Consider the following 6831-nt stretch of genomic DNA (forward strand, 5'->3'; position numbering starts at 1 on the left):
ATCAGTTTCTATTTTAGATAATGAATAATTTTTTTTAAAATTTTTTTTTAATGTTTATTTATTTTTGAGACAGAGACAGAGCATGAACGGGGGAGGGGCAGAGAGAGAGGGAGACACAGAATCTGAAGCAGGCTCCAGGCTCTGAGCCATCAGCCCAGAGCCCGACGCGGGGCTCGAACTCACGGACCGCGAGATCGTGACCTGAGTTGAAGTCGGACGCTTAACTGACTAAGCCACCCAGGCGCCCCAATGAATAATTTTTTAGTATAAATGTATCCAAATATTGTATGGGACGTAGTTACATTTTTTAAAAAGTTGCTTATCCGAGATTCAATGTAACTGGGTATCCCCTTCTGAAATTTGCTCCATCCGGCACCCCTGCCAGCGGTCCCACGTAGGGTGGACACAGCCCGGACGCCTGACCACTCCCAGGCCCGCCCTGTAGAGCCACCGCCGCCCCTGGGGAGCCCCTGCCCCTCTGGCTCCAGAGTCCGAGCTCCTGGCAGGAACCCAGGCCGACCGGGGCCTCACGGACAGTTTCCAGGGCCACTAGGGCAGGAGGGGAAGGCGAACCCTCCAGGCCCCACGTGGAACAGGCTGGACTCGGGCCTGCGACATTCAGGTGGTTCAGAACGCCAAACCTCTGGGTAGTGATCCAGTCACTCATGCGGCTCCCCACTGTGACTGTGACCCGAGGGTGTCACGTGATCAGCCGGAATAACCAGGGAAGCAGTGAGGGGTGGGGGTGGGGACTGGGGCCGCAGGACCCCTGGGCAGCCTGGACAGCCCCAGGGTAGAGTCCTGCGCCCCCCTGCCCCCAACTGTGCTCCTGGTGTAGAGCCTTCCACCCCTCCCCCATCCACAGCCCCCCTTCCCACCTCTGGTAGAGACCTGCACCCTTCCCCCCAATCTGTGCTCCAAGGGTGGAGACCCACGCCCTCCTCGCCCCCGCACCCATCCCCTCATGCCCCCCCCCCAACTAGAGACCAGGCCCGCCCCCTCCCTCCCCCTATCCCCTTCCAGCTCCTGGGGTAGAGGCTCCCACCCACCTGCTAAGGATGGGGTTCCAGCTCCACCTGTGACACCCCAATGAGTGATCCCCCAGTGGGCGAGACACTTCACTGCATGTTAGGGATTCGTGGGGAGGCCTGGGAAATGCGGTCACAATGAGACTTAAGTAAATCAAGCCTTATTTTCCGATCCTTTGCCTCAACATCTCACCTGCGGTTGTTTTTCCGGGCCAGGGCGACTGAGTGTGTGTGTGTGTGTGTGTGTGTGTGTGTGTGTGTGTGCTCGCGCTCCAGTTAAGGAGGGGAGGGGTGCACTCCAGGCCCCACAGGAACCCTCACTGAGAAGCTGTGAAGGAACATGCACGTGCCCAGTGAGGCCGTGGACAGTCCCCACACACTCTCTGTTTTGATGACTTTGTTCTTGCCCGGTTTTCTCCTCTAAGCAGCTCTGTGGCAGGTGCAACCGTGTTAAAGCCTAAGACACCAGGTGGCGGCAGGTCCGGTTTTCCTTCTAAGCCTGCAAAGGGAGGCTTAGGGTCCTTCTCCTGCAAAGGGAGAGGCTTGGGAAAGATCCAACTGGACCATTCCCTCTGAGTAGAAATTTTTGGTGTGAAAAAAAATTAGTCATTGTCAGACTGGATTTTGTGAATCTGGGTAAGCACCATTAGCCTGTTTGCCAGAAGGAGGGCTGTTTGTACATAGACCTAACTTCTGGACAAAGTCTTTGTCTCAATAAAGTCGGCTTAAAACCTCTCAGGCACTTTGATCACAAATGCTAATTACTGCAGGGTCAAGGACCTTCATCTGGCGAGACAGCTCTGCCCCAGGTGGGGGGTGGGACAATTTGGACAGTGAGACCCGGCCCTCTGGATCGCATCTGTCAAAGGCACCTGGAGGCCACGGAGCCACTGGACCACCGGGCAGTGTGCTGGGCCGTGGATGTCGGCACCACCACGTTGGGAAGCCTCCGGCGGCTTCTACAAAGCCACACACAGTCCGCTCCGTAACCAGCTCCCGTACTCCTCAGCAGCTACCCAAGGTAACGGGGTGCAGGGGACCATCAGCGTGCATCAGCAGCCTCCCGGGTCCCCCACCCGCTCGTGCCCTCAACCACCTCACGCCACACAGGGTGCCAGACACCAGCCGCTGGCTGCAGGGCTCGCTGGCTGCAGGGCTCGCTTGCCGCTTGCCGGAGTGGAGAAGCAGCAGGAAGGAGAGAGAGGTAGGTGGGGGCAGGGGGGGGGGGAGGAGTAGGCAGGGGGGCAGCAGGAGAGAAGGCACCACTTTCGGGATCCGGGAACACCACCCGCATCCAGAAGCCTCGAGCCTGAGAGCTGCCACGTGGCCACGCTCAGGACGCTATGCACTTTGTTTCTGCAGCTTTCTGGCTGGTCCGACGGGCTGCTTCTCTTTGCGGGGGAGCCCCCTGAGTCTTCAAGGACCCCACCAGCCTACCAGCCGTGCCTGCACCTTTGTGAGGCCCGGCACACAGCAGTTGCTGCCTCCAGGCTGGCCCCCTGGCAGCACGGCCCAGGCAAGTGGGGTCAGCACCCGAGAGTCCCCCCAGGGAGGAGGTAGGACTAGTGAGGTGGGGCTTGCCCCCAGATGGTGCTGACCTAGACCAGGCAAGAGGCTTCCGGATGTAGCCGGCTAGCAATCCCTGGGCCTTTAAGAACAGAGGCCTGAACCTCTCCAGAGATTCTGTGGAGAAAACTGAGCCACTGACAAAGTCTGTGGTGTTCTCACCTGGAGGTCCACGGGTCCACTGCCCCTAGCGGCCGGAGTCAGGTGGCCACAACAGCGGGGGGTGCCACCGACGTTTTGTGCCTGCTGGAGTTTCGGGAGCAAGGACGCTACATTTGGTTACATCAAGAATTGTCCCCGGGGAGCCTGGGTGGCTCAGTCGGTTAAGCGTCCGACTTCGGCTCAGGTCACGATCTCACGGTCCGTGAGTTTGAGCCCCGCGTCGGGCTCTGGGCCTGGAGCCTGTTTCAGATTCTGTGTCTCCCTCTCTCCGACCCTCCCTGTTCATGCTCTGTCTCTGCCTGTCTCAAAAATAAATAAAAACATTAAAAAAAAAAAAAGAATTGTCCCACCCACATACAGGAACAAGCCTCTGAGGGGCACTGGTAGGATTCAAAGAAATGACTTCTAAGGGACTTTTCAGTTGGAAGGGACGGTCATTTTCACAGGCATTGTAGGCGGTATATGGAAACTGGCAAAATAGGCTGCAAGCTTGAGGCACATGTGTGTTCGTGCACATCCAGCCATGCATGAGTGTGCACCACGTGGACAGGCACACGCAGGATTCGTGCTTGCACTACAGATGCGCATTTACACAGTGGCCCTAGATGCAAACCATCCTCCGGGAGAACTCTGAACAGTGGTGGATGGAGTCAGCTGGGCAGGGAGGGGGAGGGAGCCGTGGGGACAAGGTGAGCAGAGCTCTGTCTGGGGACACTGAGAGGCACAGCCATCCCCAGTTCCCTTTCTGGGAAGTCAGTCTCTCCCTGGCCAGCTAGGATCAAGCCTCCCTCTGGGGCTCCGTGCACCGACCAGCGCAAACGGATTTGGAACCAAGAAAACGCCATCCGTTTTGAGTGATGGAGTCAGCCGGTAGCTGGCGGGCCCTGGTCCCTTGGGTTATTTTAGACATGTGTCTGTCCACTGCCTCCAACAAGCCTCTGTGCGGTGGGGCCAAGGGCGCAGCAGGCAGGGCCGGAAGGTGCTTCCACCGGCCTTGAGCGTCCTCCTCCCGAACCACGGATGCTCTGCCATGACCTCGCCCACCTGCTGCCCACAGCCTGCCCCAGGCCTGCTGGCTTCCTCCCGCTCGCTGCCCTCCTTGACCGTGACTCCCCCACCCGAGGGTCCAGTCGGAACCCACTCACCACGCTTCAGCCAGCACTGCCCCCCGTGCTGGTTTCTAGGTTTGTCTTGGGCCCTATGTGGGACCCCCATGTCCGTGGGGACAGAGGCGGGAAGGGGTCCAGAAGCGCCGAGGCAGAGAAAAGCTGTTCGTAATGAACAGCGTAGGACATAATGGTGGACGTAATGAACACATGGGTATGTTTTTAAAGCATCACATTTAAAAACTCACCACTTACAGGTCTGTGTTCTGCTTTAACCTCGAGATCAACCCCAAAACATTGGTGTGTTCATACACACCTAGGCCCAGATGAGTGTGCATAGGCACAGACAGGAGCACCTGGGACTGTGTGTGCATCACAGGTGCACACAGACACTCACAGGTGCGTTGGTTGCACTGGCTGGGCAAGCTCTCTTTAAGCCTCAATTTCTCCAACTCTGACAGATGCATCTATAGACCCCTACCTGAAGAATCTCATTGCACAGGGAAGGGGAGGAGGGGAAGGAGGGGAATGGGGAGGGGGAGGGAGGAAGGAGGGGGAGGAGGAAGGGGAGGAGGAGGGGGAGGGGAGGGGAAAGGGGGGAAGGGGAGGGAGGGAGAGTAGGAGGGGGAGGGGGAAGAGGGGAAAGAGGAGGGGAAGAGGAGGAGAGGGGAAGGGAGGAGGGAAGAGGGGGAGAAGGAGGGAGGAGTAGGGCAAAGGAAATGAGGAGGGGGAGGGGCAGAGGTGGGAGAAGGGGAGGAGGGGAAGAGGGAGGGGAGAGGAAGGGGAGGAGGGGAAGAGGGAGGGGAGAGGAAGGGGAGGAGAGAGGAGGAGGAGGGGGAGGGGAGGAGGGGAGGAGGGGGGAGGGGAGTGGGAGGAGGGGAGGGGGGAGGGGGAGTGGAGGGAGAGTAGGTGAGGAGGGGGAGGGGAGGGAGGAGGGGGAGGGGAGGAGGGAGGGGAGGGAGGAGGGGGAAGGGAGGAGGAGAGGAGGGGAGGAGGGGGAGGGGAGGAGGGGGAGGGGAGGAGGTGAGGGGAGGAGGTGAGGGGAGGAGGGGGAGGAGAGGAGGGGGAGGGGAGGGGAGGAAGCGGAGGGGAGGAGGGGAGGAGGGGAGGAGGGGGTAGGGAAGGAGGGGGAGGGGAGGAGGGGGGAGGGGAGAGGGGGAGAGGAGGGGGAGGGGAGGGGGAGAGGAGAAGGGGGAGGGGAGGGGAGGAGGGGAGGGCAGGAGGGGAGGAGGGGGAGGGGAGGGGAGGAGGGGGAGGGGAGGGGGAGTAGGTGAGGAGAGGGGAGGGGAGGAGGGGGAGGAGAGGAGGGGGAGGGGAGAGGAGGGGGAGGAGAGAAGGGAGAGGAGGGGAAGGAGAGGAGGGGTAGGGGAGGAGGTGAGGGGAGGAGGGGGAGGAGAGGAGGGGGAGGAGAGGAGGGGGAGTGGAGGAGGGGGAGTGGAGGGGGAGTAGGGTGGAGGGGGAGGAGGAGGGGGAGTGGAGGAGGGGGAGTGGAGGGGGAGTAGGGTGGAGGGGGAGGAGGAGGGGGAGTGGAGGAGGGGGAGTGGAGGGGGAGTAGGGTGGAGGGGGAGTAGGTGAGGAGGGGGAGGGGAGGGGGAGGAGGGGGAGGGAAGGGGAGGAGGGGGAGGGAAGGGGGAAGAGGGGGAGGGGAGGAGGGGGAGGGGAGGGGGAGGGGTGGAGGGGAGGAGGGGGAGGGGTGGAGGGGAGTAGGTGAGGGAGGAGGGGGAGGGGAGGAGGGGAGGAGGGGAGGAGGGGAGGAGGTGGGGCATGAACTATCTCTGCCCCATGGGAGGTCACAGCCTCCAGCAGCATTCTCCACCCCCCCCCTTTTGCAGACTTCTCCGGGAGGGAAGCAGGGTGGTGGGCCGGAGTTGGCTGTCCCCGTTTTGTGAGAGTGGACTCTCTGTGCATCTTCCCAGTGTGTGTGCTTAGTGACGTTGATAGTTTGGCATGGTGGGAGTACTCATAGCACGTGATTGGCAAAAGCTCCAGGACCCCCTTCCCATTGAGTGGCTGCTAAACCTCCCCCCTGCACATCAGTGGGACAGGAACGAATCATGTTGTTTCCCAGATTTCTCTGCAAGCTCTCAGCCTGACCCTACCCTGCATGTCATGGGCAGGAGAAATGCAGGGGGGGTGGGGTCGGGTGGGCACAGGTTTTTCCACACCTGTGGGTGGCTCGGTTACATGGGAAGGGGCCCCACCCTTTGACCTTGACGCACTTTGGCATCAGGTTGTGACTGTTCCCTTTGCCTGGAAACCTGTTTCCTTCTCTGTCACTCTGGGACAGCTGGATTTCTGCCCACTCTGGGAGGGCTCCGGCTGCCCCTGCAGATGGTGGGGATGGGGTCTGGAGCCCAGGGACAGCCCCGACTCTGCCACTTACTAGCTGGGTGACTTTGAGTCCTGATCTCTCTCCGTGAAACAGGAGACACAGTGTGAGCCTTGAGCAAGGCCACCTGTGGGACACACGTGGATAAACAGCAGTTTCTTTTCCCTCCCCCTGGCCAGCTCCTGGCGGAGTGTGGGCACCGCTGATTAGCCTGAGTCACCATCATTGTGAGGCCACCAACTGGGCCACATCAGCTGTCAGACTGGGTTTAAAAAGAGTTCAGATTCAGGGGCGCCTGGTGGCTCAGTCCAGTTACACGTCCAACTCTTGATTTCTGCTCAGGTCATGATCCCCGGGCTGTGGCTTTGAGCTCCATGTTGGGCTCTACACTGGGCATGGAACCTGCTTGGAACCCTCTCCTTCTGCCCCTCCCCCTGCTCTTGCTGGCTCTCAAGAAAGAAAGAAAGAAAGAGAAAGAAAGCCCTAAAACAAGGATATAAAAGGTTGAAAGTAAATAGAAAACACTAACCAAAAGAAAGCCAGTGTATCTCCATAAATAACAAACAAAAGGGGCGCCTGGGTGGCTCGGTTGGTTAAGCGTCCAACTTTGGCTCAGGTCATGATCTCACAGTTCGTGGGA

This window comes from Acinonyx jubatus, chromosome E1, assembly GCF_027475565.1.
Source record: "Acinonyx jubatus isolate Ajub_Pintada_27869175 chromosome E1, VMU_Ajub_asm_v1.0, whole genome shotgun sequence".
Taxonomy (NCBI): domain Eukaryota; kingdom Metazoa; phylum Chordata; class Mammalia; order Carnivora; family Felidae; genus Acinonyx; species Acinonyx jubatus.